This window comes from Pelobates fuscus, chromosome 13 (genome assembly GCF_036172605.1).
Source record: "Pelobates fuscus isolate aPelFus1 chromosome 13, aPelFus1.pri, whole genome shotgun sequence".
Lineage (NCBI taxonomy): Eukaryota > Metazoa > Chordata > Amphibia > Anura > Pelobatidae > Pelobates > Pelobates fuscus.
The window spans coordinates 49481753-49500367 of NC_086329.1; the positions used below are offsets into that span (position 1 = coordinate 49481753).

At 41.4% G+C, this 18615-nt stretch overlaps 2 non-coding genes and 2 pseudogenes across 2 annotated transcripts; all 4 read right to left on the reverse strand.

Moving 5' to 3' along the window:
* Positions 1–909: 909 nt before the first annotated feature.
* LOC134584151 (U2 spliceosomal RNA) lies at positions 910–1085 on the reverse strand (annotated as a pseudogene).
* A 762-nt stretch (positions 1086–1847) lies between these two features.
* LOC134584160 (U2 spliceosomal RNA) lies at positions 1848–2023 on the reverse strand (annotated as a pseudogene).
* A 9166-nt stretch (positions 2024–11189) lies between these two features.
* Positions 11190–11386, reverse strand: LOC134584184 (U2 spliceosomal RNA). The gene has a single exon (XR_010086484.1). It is a non-coding gene; the product is annotated as a U2 spliceosomal RNA (small nuclear RNA).
* Positions 11387–17828: 6442 nt separating this feature from the next.
* On the reverse strand, positions 17829–18024 carry LOC134584181 (U2 spliceosomal RNA). Its single transcript, XR_010086483.1, has one exon. It is a non-coding gene; the product is annotated as a U2 spliceosomal RNA (small nuclear RNA).
* Positions 18025–18615: the final 591 nt, after the last annotated feature.

Below are 18615 nucleotides of genomic sequence, written 5' to 3' on the forward strand. Positions count from 1 at the left end.
GAGACAAAGTCACCACAGCAGCAAACAACCTCTAAACCCTTGAAACCCAGCTCCCCTTCTTAATCTTGTCCATTCCTCCCTCCCCTCCAGACATACCTTGCACCTCTGTCTCTCCTGCTCAGCTGCTACCACTGATAAGGTGCCTAACGAGGTTGCTGGATCACCTGGTCTGTTCCTCTTCAGCTGCAAGTAGGGTAGATAGAGCAAGCAATTAAGCACCACCTGCTGATTGCTCGCAATCACTCAATAATGCAATTAATTAAACCTTTAATTGATTGATAACCTAGATGTTGCTCAGATTTCCCTCCAAAACGTTTGTGCTGTCATTGCAAAGACCAGCATGCTGCAGGCTGCAGCAAATTTGCATAATTAATCCCGCCCACTTTTCCAACACTGATAATGCACGCTGCCAGCCAGCCAGCCAGCCAGCCAGCAATACAGCAATACATACTCTGACTTCTTCACAATGGATATGTACTGGACACTTTTATTCCATGAAGTGATTACACAGATTTACAGGATAACAATGATTAAATAAATACATGGGATCAGGTGAACAGAATTGAATCGTGCACAGCACATGATAGAGAATAACAATCAGACTAGCGATCAATCCAAACGAAACAATAACAGTTAAAAAAACATTGCTACAAGTGTCCATAATTCAAGGAATGTAATGTTTTTGGTCCGTTCCGTCCAGGCTTCATTCAGGCATGCCATGCCGCAGACAGGGGGAGGCAGAGCTCGCACTTAGACAGAACAGAGAAAAAAGCAGGGAAGGAAGGAAGGAGAACAAGTTTGCCTTCGTTCTCACACACCAAGTGAGAGTCCAGTGGCTTGCTTTTTTTTCTTTTCCCTTTTGCATTTGTTTTTTGTTTGTTTGTTCCATCTATTTTTAAACCAGCATAAGAGAGGTGCACCGGTCCTGGAGGTACTGCAATACCAGGTCAATGCGTGGAGTGGACAGAGCAAGCTCTTCTTCCATCTCCCTGTTCCAAAAATCCATTTAATATATGGTCCCCAGATAGGGGACGTATCAGATATTAAACTGATAAGAACAGATTTTTGATTTAACAAAAAAGTCTTTATTTCGAAATAAACAGTTTACAGTTTAAAACATATCTGCGTCGAAGCGCAGTGTCAGACATTCTTACATACTTTATATCTTGCTAGCAGTCAGTTCTGGGCACTTTGGGCTGAGACCTTTATTAGTGCCCAAGTACCAACTGCCAACCATACAAACATTAAATGCACCCATACCTTCCCACCAAAACAACAATAATAAATAATGTGCTGTCATTGCAAAGACCAGCAGGCTGCAGCAAATTTGCATAATTAATCCCGCCCACTTTTCCAACACTGATAATGCACGCTGCCAGCCAGCCAGCCAGCCAGCCAGCCAGCAATACATACTCTGACTTCTTCACAATGGATATATGTACTGGACACTTTTATTCCATGAAGTGATTACACAGATTTACATGATAACAATGAATAAATACATGGGATATGGTGAACAGAATTGAATCGTGCACAGCACATGATAGATAATAACAATCAGACTAGCGATCAATCCAAACGAAACAATAACAGTTAACAAACATTGCTACAAGTGTCCATAATTCAAGGAATGTAATGTTTTTGGTCCGTTCCGTCCAGGCTTCATTCAGGCATGCCATGCCGCAGACAGGGGGAGGCAGAGCTCGCACTTAGACAGAACAGAGAAAAAAGCAGGGAAGGAAGGAGAACAAATTTGCCTTCGTTCTCGCCAAGTGAGAGTCCAGTGGCTTGCTTTTCCTTTTTGCATTTTTTGTTCAATCAATCAATCTATTTTTTAACCAGCATAAGAGAGGTGCACCGGTCCTGGAGGTACTGCAATACTAGGTCAATGCGTGGAGTGGACAGAGCAAGCTCTTCTTCCATCTCCCTGTTCCAAAAATCCATTTAATATATGGTCCCCAGATAGGGGACGTATCAGATATTAAACTGATAAGAACAGATTTTTGATTTAACAAAAAAGTCTTTATTTCGAAATAGACAGTTTACAGTTTAAAACATATCTGCGTCGAAGCGCAGTGTCATACATTCTTACATACTTTATATCTTGCTAGCAGTCAGTTTTGGGCACTTTGGGCTGAGACCTTTATTAGTGCCCAAGTACCAACTGCCAACCATACATACATTAAATGCACCCATACCTTCCCACCAAAACAACAATAATAAAAGGGGGGGGGGGGTGAGGGGGCTTTCCGACTCTTTATCCAATAGGGGTTTTGTTGGTTGGGGTCAAGTCTCTGGAAGAAGAAAGGGGCGGAGGGGGGGGGGGCGGCTGAGGGGTCTAGGGCTCAGTCCTCTTCTTCTTCACCGAGGTTGTCCATGGTGTCATAGTCTCTGAGCAGGCTGTGGACCAGCCTGCGGCAGTCTCGGATAGTGACTTGTTCCCTCCTCAACACCAAGCGATTCCTGGCGAACCATAGGGCATCCTTCACGCAGCACAGTAGGCGCCATGCGTCCTCAATTGCCCCCACTGTGTGCGTTCCGGGAAATAGTCCATACAGGATAGAGTGATATGACAGATGCTGTCTCTCAACTGAGTCTCTGAGTTCTCTTTCCAGGGCTCCCAGCAAAGCCTGTGCAAATTTACACTGCCAGAAGAGGTGTAGAGAAGTTTCCTCCTCCACAACACACTGCGGACAATGTCTGTATCTGCACAGCCCCCTCGCATGCATGAATGTCCTTAGGGGGAGGCCTCCCTGGATGGCCATCCATGCCATGTCTTTGTGTCTATTGGTCAGCCTGCCGGATGCCACCTTCTCCCATACAGTCTCTGTTGTGGCGGCTGGCAGCCCTGGAATAGACTCTGTAATGTCCTGTGCTCTGATTAGTTTGTAGATCACCTTGGGGGACCACAGTTCCGGTTTGACTCCTTCCAGATGGTGTTCCTTCACAAACTTTCTCACATCAAGGTAATACCAAGGAGTGTTCCAGTTGTAAGGGATGGAGCTGTCCCACTTGTCCCAGCCCAGCCCTCTCCAGATGGGTAGGAGGAAAAAGCGGGACATGGAGTTCCCGGCAGAGCAGTTTGCATTGTCTCTTAGCGTCCTGCGAACTCCGTTGCATACAAAGAAGGCTCGAAGCCAGGTGGGGATATCTGGAACTCCCTTGCCTCCCTTGCGGGGTTCTTTGTACATCACGGTGCGCTTCACTCTGTCCATCTTGGATCCCCAGATGAAGTGAAAAACTGCTCTTGTGATGGCTCTGCAAACAGCCATCAGAGGGGGCCACGCCTGGGCCGTGTACTGCAGAACAGGGAGGATCTCGTTCCGCAGCACTAGTTTTTTCCCTTCGATGGTAAGGTCTCTGAGGATCCACAATCCGAACTTCTGGTTCACTTTTGCCAGTCTCTCGTCCCAGCTTTTCAAGGCAGCACCCTCTCCCCCAAACCAGACCCCTAGAATCTTAATGAGGCCTGATTTGATGGGGAAGGGAAGAGGGTCTGAGGGTACATCCCACTGCCCAAATAGCATAGTCTCTGACTTCCCGCAGTTGATCTTGGCTCCTGAAGCTCTGCCGAAGTCATCACAGGTGGACTTGAGTGCTCTCACTGCATGGGGGTCGGCGCAGAAGATGGTGACGTCGTCCATGTAGATCGAGCACTTTACTTCTTTCCCTCTGGTTCCTGGTGTGGTGATCCCTCTGATCTCACGGTTCTGCCTGATGGACTCGGCGAAGAGTTCTATGCAACAGACAAAGAGGAGAGGTGAGAGAGGGCAGCCTTGCCTGACCCCTGACCTGACTAGGAAGGGTTCAGTTTTCCAGCCATTCACCAACACAGTGCTGCAGATATCACGGTACATTAGGTTTACATAGGAGCAGAACACTTCCCCCAGCCCAAACCTGCGCAGTACTCTATTCATGAACTCATGAGAGACACGATCAAAGGCTTTCTCCTGGTCCAGGCGCACGAGTGCAGCCCGGACCCGGCGATCCTTGATGTAATGGATCGTGTCTCTGACGAGTGCCAGGCTGTCGGAGATCCGGCGTCCTGGGATGCCACAGGTCTGGTCAGGGTCGATGATCCCTCCTATGACCGCCTTCAGTCTGGTTGCTAAGACCTTGGCCAGGATCTTGTAGTCCACATTAAGGAGAGAGATGGGTCTCCAGTTTTTAAGGTCGCATCTCTCCCCCTTCTGTTTATACAAAATCGTGATCATACCTTCCCTGAGAGTGGGTGGTAGGCTGCCCGTCTCTGCCATCTCCTCATACAGGGCCAGCAGGTCCGGTCCAATGAGGTCCCACAGCGTTACGTATAACTCGGCTGGGAGACCGTCACTGCCCGGGGTCCTGCCTGGTCTAAAGGATCTGGCCGCAACGTGCAGCTCCCCCAGAGTCAGGGGGCCGTCTAGCACGGCTTTCCCTGTTGGGTCTACCGTCCTCGTGATACCCGAGAGGAATCTCTCGGCGGCATCACTGCACATATGCTTAGGGGAGTAGAGGTCCTTGTAGTAGTCCGTTACTACCTTCGTGACCCTCTCTTTCCCCTGTTGCATATCACCATTACCATCACGTAACTCAGACAGGGGTGTGTGGCCAGAGTGGAGTTTCCTAAAGAAGAAGGAGTTGCACTTCTCCCCCTTCTCAAGATTCTCCACTTTGGAACGAAAGATGATTTGCCTGGCTTCTTCCTCAAAGTGTCTTTTCAGACCCTCCTTGGTTTCCTCCAGCTCCTCACCCACGTCCCATCCACAGAGTTGCAGGTCCAGCAGACACTGCAACAAAGATAAGAACAGATTTTTTTTTTTTTTTTTTCTTTTTTTTTCTTTTTTTTTTTCTTGAACCACTCAGTCACAGAGCATTTCCTCCAGATGACATTCAAGGAATCTCTCAGGTAACATCCTTATGATTCTTTTCAATAAAATATTTTAATAATCACAACACACAAAAAAACAACAATTCCCATCACCTTCCCCACAACCCACGGCAAACCACCCACTTCAAAAACACATCAAAATTAGAAATCCTAAACCAATCATCCTACCATTCATACTTACCCCATTTTTTTTTTTTTTTTTAAAGAAAACACACAGTATATATACAGTAATTCAAAACATACCCTAAAAAAACGCCACACAATCCACCACCCAATAACACCAATACCCACCAATTCATCTTATTAGCCCTCAACCCACCAATTTTGCATGTCTTCGTTTCCTGAATAAAACAAAACATACATTAACAAAAATACAGCATAACCCTTTTTTTTCTCTTTCCTTTTTCCTTTTTCTTTTTTCTTTTTTTTTCAAAAATAACAACAACCAAGCTACAAACTCTACCCACCACCCATCATTCCTATGCACACCATTTTTTCAATTTTTTTGTCTTCCAAAACCCTTCCGCATCTAACTCACCTTTTTTCCTTACATCCAATAAATAATACAAATACATTTTCCCTCGAATCATTCTCAAACATCCATCAACTCCTATACTATCATTCTTAAATACTAACAAATTCCTCACATCCCATAATACTTCTTTTACACAACACATCATCAACCATAACACTCTCTCTCTTTCTTTATCAATTTTACACACTCCATATAATAAAACTTCAAACGTAAAAACTTGTACACCACTCAAACAAACAAACATCTTCAACAATTTCTTCAAAACATCCCTCACAAAACAACAATTCCAAAACATATGAACCACATTTTCACAACATCCACACCCAACCCTCGGACACATTTCAACTCTCGCTAAACTCCTTCCATGTAAAAATTCTCTCGTAGGTAAGACATTATGTACTGCCATCCACGCTATATCTCTCTGTCTATTTACCACCTCAATACCATTCATTCTTTTCCAAACTTCTTTGCTCTGATCCATACTCAAACCAACAATTCCCAACATTTCTTCTTTACCTCGTATTAGTTTAAACACTCTTTTTTTCTCACACCATTCATCTTTTGACACATTCACTAAGTCATACTTTTTCACACATACCTCAATCTTCCTATAAAACCAAGGTATATTAAAACAATAAGGTTTCATTCGATCTAATTCATGTAAACCATACTTTCTCAGAATCATTCCTGCCTCATATTTTAACATACATCCTATCATATTTTCTTGTAAACTAATTTTCACACACATTCTAACATAATGCACTAACAAAAATTGCTCCAGATCTGGCATACCCATACCTCCATTCTCTCTCTTTTTCATAACTTTTTCTCTGCACAACCTCTCCATCCTTCCACCCCAAAAAAACAAAAACATAATCCTAACTAACTTCCGTAGTCTTTTATGGTCTATAGGAAAAATAAAATTAAGATACAACATAATAGGAATTAAAACTACTTTAATAATTAAAATCTTTCCCTCCATTGATAAAATCCTTTCATTCCAAAATCCAATCTTCTGATTCACTCTATTCACAACCTTTACCCAACTCTGTTTTCCTTTTAATTCCTCATCAAAACTCACCCCTAATACTTCAATCCCATCCGTCACCACTGGCCACCCACATAATTCAATCTCTCTCCAGTCACCAAAGGCCTTACATGCACATTTATCCCAATTCACTTTAAAACCACTCGCCAAACAAAACAATTCAACTAATAATTTAATTCTCCTTAAACCCGCTAGATTCTTGCAAACAACAGTCACGTCATCCATATAACCCAACACTTTCAAACTTCTCGCACCACTACCTGGGATTTCCACACCTCTCACCAATTTATCCTTCCTTATACTCTTCAACAATGGTTCTATCACACAAATAAAAAGAATTGGAGACAGGGGACACCCCTGCCTCACCCCAGAGCCTACTTTAAACACATCAGTCCACCAACCATTCACTTGTACCACACTACTAATATTTGCATACATACATTTTATCCAATTTAATAATTTACTAGGTATTCCCATTCTATCCAAAACTTTAAACATAAAACCATGCGCTACCCTATCATACGCCTTTTCAAAATCAATCGTCGCAATCGCTACTCCTTGCTTTCTTTCCATACAATCCCACAACACATCTCTCAAACATATCAAATTCTCCGCAATTTGTCTCCCAGGTACTGCACATACTTGCTCTTCACCAATCATATCTCCAATCACATCTTTCATCCTGTTTGCAATAATTTTGGCTAAAATTTTATAATCCGAATTAAGTAAAGTTATTGGTCTCCAATTTTTCAAATCTTGTTTATCACCTTTTTTAAAAATTAAAACAATCACACCTCTCTTCATTGATTCAGTCAATTCTCCCTTACATAAAACCATTTTACATACATCCAAGAAATCATCTCCAATCACTTCCCAAAACAACCTATAAAATTCAATTGGCAACCCATCACATCCAGGCATTTTATTTAGTTTAAAATTATCAATCGTACTACGTAGTTCATTCTTATCTATCACTCTTACCAGGCTATATTCATCCTCCTTTCTCACACCTCTCTCAACTTTTTCCAACAAATCATTCTCCAAACTCACATCCCTTTCCCTATCAGTGTATAACTTTTCATAAAAACCTTTAACTTCATTTAACATTAGATCTTTTCCCGTTAACAAAACCCCATCCTCATTCAAAATACCACCCATACCTTGCTTTCCTTTATACACCTTCTTGAAAAAAAACCTCGTACACTTTTCATCTTTATCAAAAACATTCATCCTCGCAGCAAATACAATCTTCCTTCCTTTTTCATCCAAACATTTCTTCCTTTCTTCCCTTGCTGTCTCTAGCTCCTCATTCACTTCCCACCCCAACTCTCTCAACTTACATAAATAATCAATCCTTTTCCTAATACCCTCAAAACATTCTCTCTCTCTCTTAGCTTTCGCTCTGCCTTTACGAATAAAAAATTCCTTTGTTTTTTCTTTCACCCATTCCCACCAATCAAGTATACATGCAAACTCATTTTTACTTTCTCTCCACCTCTTATACATCACCAAATAATTCTTTTATTTCTTCATCTTCTAACATACTCACATTCATCTTCCAACAGCCTTTTCCATATTCCATGCGCACCTCCATACGAACTCTTCCTTCCAACATCACATGGTCAGAAAACGGGACTTTGTGCATAAGAAGACATTCTACCATAACACCCTGTGAAACAAAACAATAATCAATTCGTGATTTCACAGTCCCCTTATCACTAAAATACGTATACACCTCTTTATCTCCTGTGACTTTCACCATATCAATGTAATCAAAATCCCTAATCAAATTACCCAACATCCTACCTGATCTGTCCAATTTACAGTCGTCACTATTACCCACCCTGTCCTCCCTCCGTATAATACAATTAAAATCCCCCATAAGAAAAGTGAACTCCCTTCCCGGCAAATACATACTCGGACACTCAAACACATCCACCCTTTCATTCCTATTAACCGGTGCATACATATTAAAAATCCTAAACCTTGTGCCCCTAAACAAAACATTAACCAACAACACCCTCCCTGACACTATTTCAATTACATCAATTATTTCAAATTCCCACCCCTTAAATAGAATCGCAACCCCTACGTTTTTCCCATCACCACAAGAAAAAACTATTGGTCCTAAATTCCAGGAATATGACTGCGGCACCTCCTTCAAACAACATTCCTGCAGACAACAAAAGGTTCTCCTTTTAAATACTCAAAAATCAAAACTCTCCGTTTTGCTGCAAAAATACTTCTCACATTTAGTGAGCAGAAAATAAACATGAATCAGAGGGGAAAAACCTCATCACACTTCACGTGCCACTGTCCGTATCAACAAACTTTTCAGAGCTTTGAGAGTATCCCGAAATCCCAACCAGTCTCGACACGTCCCTCGTGTCAAACAAAGGTGCTGCAGAACTAGAAGTATCACCCTCAGAGCCGGACACCCTTCCTGGAGACACCTCCCTCAGCACCTTCTGGAATTCCTTAGATAATTTACGGCTCCTCCTACGCACCTTTTTTGCAGCATGAACCGTTTTTTCCTGTTCCTCACTTTCCGAATCTACAGTCGAAGGACCAGCCACCACATTTTCCACCACTTTTTCCACCTCCATCGACTCACCTTCAACCATACTCTCAGAAACTAACACCGACTCATCACTGGCTTTCTTTTTTGCCAGGTCCTCAGCCATAATCTGAGCATGACGAGCTTCATGCTCCTCCTTTGATTTCAAAACAGTACCAAATGTGGGAATGAAAGGAATCCTGACTTTCTCTCCAGCTATTTTCTTTTCCTCATTTTCACCCACCACCGTGCTCTCAGAAACCTTCACCCATGAAAAATCATGCTGTACATTTGGACATGACCTGGCCATATGCCTCTCAGAACCACACAGGTCACAACGCTTCTTTTCAGCACATTCTGACGCTGTGTGGCCTTCACTGAAGCAATTTCTACAACACTGGCCCTTTTCGCATTCGTCGCTAGTATGTCCAAATTGAAAACAATTTCGGCAGTACCTGGGCTGACCGGGATAAAATAAGTAACCCCTATTACCTCCGATTGAGAAGTTTTGGGGCGGGTGTACTAACCCATTTATACCAGTTGCATCTGCCTTTAAGACGACAAAAAAAACTTACGTTTGCCGTTGTATACACCAAACATGTTCACTTGTTTGAAGGGCTTGGAAACGGACGAGCAATACCGATTCAAGAAGGCCGTAATTTCTTCGTCGCTAACAAAGGGGTTAAACATATGTACAATTAGGGGTAGTCTAGACATTGAAACGTGCGGTACAAAAGTAATACCTTCCAGCAGGAAATCTGTCGCCTTCTGTCTTTCACGTTCCATCACCGTAGCCAGTTGTTCTTGAGTCATAAACGTGACGTCGTACATTCCCCTCGCCGGGAAATCTTGGATGCAAAACAACCACTCCCTGGGGACCTTCAATAAACCTTCCAATATCTCCTTCTGGACTGTATGCAAACTCACGGACCTTTTCTTTTCTTCAGCAACGTACAACCGCACAGTACGTGGATAAGAGGGCGCTATTCTCTCCATCCTGGATCCCTCCTCGTTCCTAGTGGCAGATCAGGTCGTCCCCCAATAGCAGCAACCGGACTGCGCCTCCCAAAGGAAGACACAGCCGGAAGGCCGAGGGACTAGCGTCTCTACACACCAGGACCTTCTGACCAGACCAGCTGTTACACTTGATCTTAGCCAAAAGGCCGAGAAGCGATAACCAGAATGGGCGCCCAGCTACTCACCTGCCGTTCGCCGGCGCTTGTTCAGCTTGCGGTGAGCCTTGGGCACAGTGCTGCCGCCTTTTCCTCATCTAGATGTAAGCTGGCTACAAATAGCAACAGAGACAAAGTCACCACAGCAGCAAACAACCTCTAAACCCTTGAAACCCAGCTCCCCTTCTTAATCTTGTCCATTCCTCCCTCCCCTCCAGACATACCTTGCACCTCTGTCTCTCCTGCTCAGCTGCTACCACTGATAAGGTGCCTAACGAGGTTGCTGGATCACCTGGTCTGTTCCTCTTCAGCTGCAAGTAGGGTAGATAGAGCAAGCAATTAAGCACCACCTGCTGATTGCTCGCAATCACTCAATAATGCAATTAATTAAACCTTTAATTGATTGATAACCTAGATGTTGCTCAGATTTCCCTCCAAAAGGTTTGTGCTGTCATTGCAAAGACCAGCATGCTGCAGGCTGCAGCAAATTTGCATAATTAATCCCGCCCACTTTTCCAACACTGATAATGCACACAGCCAGCCAGCCAGCCAGCCAGCAATACATACTCTGACTTCTTCACAATGGATATGTACTGGACACTTTTATTCCATGAAGTGATTACACAGATTTACATGATAACAATGATTAAATACATGGGATCAGGTGAACAGAATTGAATCGTGCACAGCACATGATAGAGAATAACAATCAGACTAGCTATCAATCCAAACGAAACAATAACAGTTAACAAACATTGCTACAAGTGTCCATAATTCAAGGACTGTAATGTTTTTGGTCCGTTCCGTCCAGGCTTCATTCAGGCATGCCATGCCGCAGACAGGGGGAGGCAGAGCTCGCACTTAGACAGAACAGAGAAAAAAGCAGGAAGGAGAACAAGTTTGCCTTCGTTCTCGCCAAGTGAGAGTCCAGTGGCTTGCTTTTCCTTTTTTTTCCTTTTGCATTCGTTTTCTGTTTGTTTGTTCCATCTATTTTTTAACCAGCATAAGAGAGGTGCACCGGTCCTGGAGGTACTGCAATACCAGGTCAATGCGTGGAGTGGACAGAGCAAGCTCTTCTTCCATCTCCCTGTTCCAAAAATCCATTTAATATATGGTCCCCAGATAGGGGACGTATCAGATATTAAACTGATAAGAACAGATTTTTTTTTTATTTATTTTTTTAATCACTCAGTCACAGAGCATTTTCCTCCAGATGATTTTCAAGGAATCTCTCAGATAACATCCTCATGGTCTTTTTTAGTAAAATTTAATAATAAACACAACACAGCAATAAACCAACAAAACCCCACCACCACCCCAAAAACCACAGCAAACCCCCACACCAAAATCACTATAAAAATTTGATACCTACCCCATTCATCCTTTCATTTATACTTACCCCTATGTTATTCCTTTAAACACACAAAAATATCTACACATTATTAACATAATAACCATACAACCCACCACCCAACATTACCAATATCCACCGCTTGTTTTCTATCAAACCTGAATAAAAACCAACATATGCATTAATCCAAGTTTTAAACACCGTTTTTATCTCAACACAATTTTTTTTTTTTTTTAAATACAAATATTTCTACATAACCCAACACCCAACACAACCCCCCACCATACCAATACCCACCATTACTCTTCCATTACCCTCCACCCTCCATTAAGATTTTCTTCTTGGACCTATTCAAAAAATACAAAATATTCATATTATTTACATCAAAACAAAACCATCCCTACCCACCATCTTTTCTAATAACATAATACAATAATTAGTTACAAAAAACCTTTCCCCATTTCACGTTATACCTCATTAACCATAGAATATAAAAAAACAAACAAAAACCACCACCTACCACCACCCATCTTACTATGCACACCATTTTTTCCATTTTTTTGTCTTCCATACACCCTCTGCATCCAATTCACCCTTTCGTCTTACATCCATCAAATAGTACAAATACAGTCTTCCTCGAATCATTCTCACACAACCATCCACAGAAATACTTTCTTTCTTAAATATTAATAAATTCCTTACATCCCAAATAACCTCTTTAATACATCCCATCATCAACCATAACACTCTCTTTTTCTTTTTCTATCTTACATATACCAAACATTAACACTTCAAACGTAAATACCTGTATTCCAGACAATCCTATAACCAATTTCAACAATTTCTTTAAAACCTCCCGAACAAAATCACAATTCCACAACATATGCACAATATTTTCTCTTCCACCACATCCATCCCTCGGACACACATCAGATCTTACCAGCCTTCTTCCATACTGAAATTGTCGCGTTTTCAAAACATTATGTATACTCATCCATGCAACATCTCTCTGTCTATTTAGAATTTCTCTTTCATTCAATCTCTTCCATACATCTTTACTTTGTCCAATCGTCAACCCATCAATCCCCAACATTTCTTCTCTATTTTTTATAATATTAAAAACGTTCTTCTTCTCACACCATTCATCTTTTGACACATTCTCCAACTCATATTTCTTTATACATACTTCAATCTTTTCATAAAACCACGGTGCATTTAAACAAACAGGTTTCTTTCTATCCAAAACATACAATCCATATCTTCTTAATACCATTCCAGCCTCGTATTTCAACATACATGCAATCATACTATTTTTTAAACTTAATTTCAAACACACTCTTACATACTGTATTAATAAAAACTGTTCTAAATCTGGAACACCCATACCACCATTCTCTCTCATCTTCATCACTTTCTCTCTATTCAAACTTTCCATCCTACTCCCCCCAAAAAATAAAAACATTATTCTGACTAACTTTCTCAAACTCTTATTTTCTACGGGAAACACATAATTTAAATACAATATTATTGGGATTAAAACTGCCTTTATAATTAAAACCTTTCCTTCAAATGATAAAACTCTCTCATTCCAAAATCCAATCTTCTGATTCACTCGATTTACTACTTTCTTCCAACTTTCTTTCCCTTTTAAACCATCAAACTTCACCCCTAACACTTCAATTTCATTCTCAACCACTGGCCATCCACACAATTCCAACTCTCTCCATCTACCAAACGATTTACATGCACATTTACTCCAATTTACTTTAAAACCACTTGCCATACAAAAAATCTCAACCAATAATTTAATCCGCCTCAACCCTGCTTGTGTTTTACAAATCACAGTCACATCATCCATATAGCCAATCACTTTCAAACTCCTCGCACCACTACCTGGGATCTCCACTCCTCTCACCATTTTATCATTCCTTATACTCTGAAGTAGCGGTTCAATCACACATATAAAAAGTACAGGGGACAAAGGGCACCCCTGTCTAACTCCAGACATTACTTGAAAGGCATCAGTCATCCACCCATTCACTTGAACTACACTCTCAATATCTTTATACATACACTTGATCCATTCCAATAATTTACTAGGCACACCCATTCTTTCTAATACCTTAAACATAAAATCATGCGCTACTCTATCATATGACTTTTCAAAATCAATCGTAGCAACCGCTACTTCTAGTTTTCTCTCCATACAATCAAATAAAACATCTCTCAACCCAATCAAGCTTTCTGCAATCTGTCTCCCAGGTACTGCACATATTTGCTCTTCACCAATCATATCTTCAATCACCCCTTTCATTCTATTCGCAATTAACTTTGCTAAAATCTTATAATCTACATTTAACAGGGTAATTGGTCTCCAATTTTTTATATCATTCTTATCACCTTTTTTAAAAATTAACACAATCACACCTTTTTTCATAGATTCAGACAACTCACCCATACTCAAAACATACTTACATACTTCTACAAAATCATCCCCAATCACTTCCCAACACATTCTATAAAATTCCACTGGTAATCCATCACAGCACGGTGTTTTATTTAATTTCAAATTCATTATTGTATCACTCACTTCTTTTTTCCCAATCTCTCTTATTAATCCATCCACATCTTCTCTTTTTACACCCTTTTCAATTTTTTCCAATAATTCATTCTCTAAACACCTATCCCTTTCACGCTCAGCATACAATTTCCCATAAAAAGTTTCAATTTCTTTCATCATTTGCTCTTTATCATTCATTAAAACCCCATCTTCACTTACAATCCCTTCGATACTTCTTCTACATTCATACGCCTTTCTAAAAAAATATCTTGTGCACTTTTCATCTTTCTCCAACACATCCATTCTTGCAGCAAACACAATCTTCCGACCTCTTTCTTCCAAACACTTCTTCTTTTCATCCCTCGCCATTTCCAACTCCTCTAACATCGCATCCTAAATCACGCAATTTACACAAATAATCTATTCTCTTTCTCCAACCATCAAAACATTCTCTCTCTTTTTTAGCTTTAGCCCAACCTCTTTTAATAAAATATTCTTTTGTTTTAATCTTTATCCACTCCCACCAATCAATTACTCTATTAAAATCATTTTTACATTCTCTCCATCTTTTATACATTAAAAAATAATCTTCTTTTACAACCTCATCCATCAATATACTTACATTCATCTTCCATACTCCTTTTCCAAATTCCAATTTTCCATCCATTCTTACCGTACATTCTAACATCACATGGTCTGAAAAACATACCTTGTGCATAGTAAGATTATCTGCTATAACACCCTGTGAAACAAAACAAAAATCGATCCGTGATTTCACATTTCCTTTATCACTAAAAAATGAATACACCTCCTTATCTTTTGCTACCGTCACCATATCCGTATACCCAAATTCTTTAATCATTTTATTTAATTTTCTCCCCGTTCCATCTAATTCATACTCTACCCCTTGGCCCACCCTATCCTCCCTCCTTATTATACAATTAAAATCTCCCACCAAAAAACTTAAATCCCTTCCCGGTAAATATATTTCCAAACACTCTAAAACATCCATTCTTTCCCTCCTATTTACAGGTGCATACATATTTATAACCCTATACCTCGTGCCCCTATACAAAAATCTTATAATCAACAACCTCCCCGAAACCACTTCCAAAACATCAATTATTTCAACATCCCACCCTCTAAATACTATTGCCACCCCTTCATTCTTCCCACCACCAAATGAAAAAAAAGCAGGTCCGATATTCCACTTAGCCTCCTGCGGTTTGAAACTTAAACCAATTTCCTGTAAACAAAACAGAGTACATGTTATGGTCTTCAACAAATCAAAAACCATAGCTCTCCTTGTTACACTTTTTATACTTCTCACATTAAGTGAGCCTATAGAAATCATTGATCAGTTTCCTCATCATTTCACGTGCCTTCATCAGACTCCCCACTTCTGTCCGTGGACTGCATCCCAGGAATCTTAACCATAGTTCCGGAGGCTGCGCCACCAGACGTCTCTGCCTCTGAAACCCCCTCAAGCTCTTTCAAACCTTTTGAAAGTTCTTTAGAAAGCTTCCTACTTTTCCTCCTTTTTTTTAAAGGGCCAGCTTTCATCTCTTCCTCATCAGAGATTACCAAAGTCGAAGGGGTTTCTTCTACTTCCATAATAACTCCTTCTTCAGCAGCTACTTCTTCTTCTTCCTCCACCTGCTGTGCTGCTTTTTTCTCCTGATCTTCCGCCATTATTCTGGCATGTTCCCTCTCAATCTCTTCTTGTGTTTTTATTTTTGTACCAAACGTAGGTATAAAGGGAATTCTTACCTTTCCCATCAGTCTCCTTATTCCAGGCTTTTCTGCCACGTCAGCTCCATCCAGCCCCACTGTAGCTTCACCTCCAATTTCCTCACGCTGTAAGTTGGGACATGTTCTAGCCATGTGTCTTTCCGACCCACAAAGGTCACACTTCCTCCGTTCGTCACACTCAGCTGCAGTGTGACCCTCGCCAAAACAGTTTCGGCAACACATCCCTTTATCACACGTGTCTGCCAAATGTCCGAACTGAAAACAGTTGCGGCAAAACATTGGCTGCCCTGGATAAAATAAATATCCTCTATTGCCACCAATAGAGAAATTCTGGGGCGGATGTTTCAGCCCGCTGAACTCCGTTGGATCCGATCTCAAAGAAACAAAAAACTTTCTTTTGCCATTATAAACACCATACATATTTAGCAGTTTCAATGGCTTTGATACATTAGAACAATACCTACTTAGAAAGGCCATAATTTCTTCGTCAGAGACGAAGGGATTATACATATGCACCACCAACGGGATTTTAGACACAGGCACATAAGGGATAAAAGTCATACCTTGAAGAATAGGCTCAGATTCTTTCTGCTGCTTTCTTCCCATTACTGTATTTACCTGGTCCTGTTCCACGAAGGTGACGTCATATATCCCCCTGGCAGGAAAATCCTGGACACAAAAAAGCCAATCACGAGGCACTTTCAGCAACCGCTCCAGTACTTCTTTTTGCACGGTGAATAATGACACAGCTCTCCTCCTCTCCTCAGACACCACAACTCGAATGCTCTTCGGATAGGCTGGCGCACCACGCTCCATCCTGGGATCACCTCTCGTTTCCAGTACCCGGCTCAGGTTGTCCCCCAATAGCAGCAGTCGGACTGCGTCCTCCAAGGAAGACACAGCCGGAAGGCCGAGGGACTAGCGTCACCAGGCACCGGAACCTTCTGACCAGACCAGCTGTTACACTTGATCTTAGCCAAAAGGCCGAGAAGCGATAACCAGAATGGGCGCCCAGCTACTCACCTGCCGTTCGCCGGCGCTTGTTCAGCTTGTGGTGAGCCTTGGCCACAGTACCGCCTTTTCCTCATCTAGGTGTAAGCAGGCTACAAATAGCAACAGAGACAAAGTCACCACAGCAGCAAACAACCTCTAAACCCTTGAAACCCAGCTCCCCTTCTTAATCTTGTCCATTCCTCCCTCCCCTCCAGACATACCTTGCACCTCTGTCTCTCCTGCTCAGCTGCTACCGCTGATAACGTGCCTAACGAGGTTGCTGGATCACCTGGTCTGTTCCTATTCAGCTGCAAGTAGGGTAGATAGAGCAAGCAATTAAGCACCACCTGCTGATTGCTCGCAATCACTCAATAATGCAATTAATTAAACCTTTAATTGATTGATAACCTAGATGTTGCTCAGATTTCCCTCCAAAACGTTTGTGCTGTCATTGCAAAGACCAGCATGCTGCAGGCTGCAGCAAATTTGCATAATTAATCCCGCCCACTTTTCCAACACTGATAATGCACGCAGCCAGCCAGCCAGCCAGCCAGCCATACATACTCTGACTTCTTCACAATGGATATGTACTGGACACTTTTATTCCATGAAGTGATTACACAGATTTACAGGATAACAATGAATAAATACATGGGATCAGGTGAACAGAATTGAATCGTGCACAGCACATGATGATAGAGAATAACAATCAGACTAGCGATCAATCCAAACGAAACAATAACAGTTAACAAACATTGCTACAAGTGTCCATAATTCAAGGAATGTAATGTTTTTGGTCCGTTCCGTCCAGGCTTCATTCAGGCATGCCGCAGACAGGGGGAGGCAGAGCTCGCACTTAGACAGAACAGAGAAAAAAGCAGGGAAGGAGAACAAGTTTGCCTTCGTTCTCGCCAAGTGAGAGTCCAGTGGCTTGCTTTTCCTTTTTGCATTTTTTGTTCAATCAATCAATCTATTTTTTAACCAGCATAAGAGAGGTGCACCGGTCCTGGAGGTACTGCAATACCAGGTCAATGCGTGGAGTGGACAGAGCAAGCTCTTCTTCCATCTCCCTGTTCCAAAAATCCATTTAATATATGGTCCCCAGATAGGGGACGTATCAGATATTAAACTGATAAGAACAGATTTTTTTTTTTTTTTTTCTTTAACCACTCAGTCACAGAGCATTTTCCTCCAGATGATTTTCAAGGAATCTCTCAAATAACATCCTCATGGTCTTTTTTCAGTAAAATTTAATAATAAACACGACACAGCAATAACACAACCAAACCCCACCACCACCCCAAAAACCACAGCAAACCCCCACACCAAAATCACTGTAAACGTTTTATACCTACCCCATTCATCCTTTCATTCATACTTACCCCTTTGTTTTTCCTTTAAACACACAAAAATATCTACATATTATTAACATAATAACCATACAACCCACCACCCAACATTACCAATATCCACTGCTTGTTTTCCATTAAACCTGAATAAAACCAACATGTACATTAATACAATTTTTAAACACCTTTTTTATCATAACACAATTTTTTCTTATATTACAAACACCTTTGAATACTGAAATCCCACCACCTATACTGTTCCAACTTGCACCATTTCTTCCATTTTTTCGTTTTCCATACTCCCTCTGCATCCAACTCTCCATTTTTCTTCACATCTCTTAAATAATACAGAAATATCTTTCCTCTGACCATTCTTACACAATCATCCACTGACAAACTTTCCTTCCTAAACACTACCAAATTTCTTA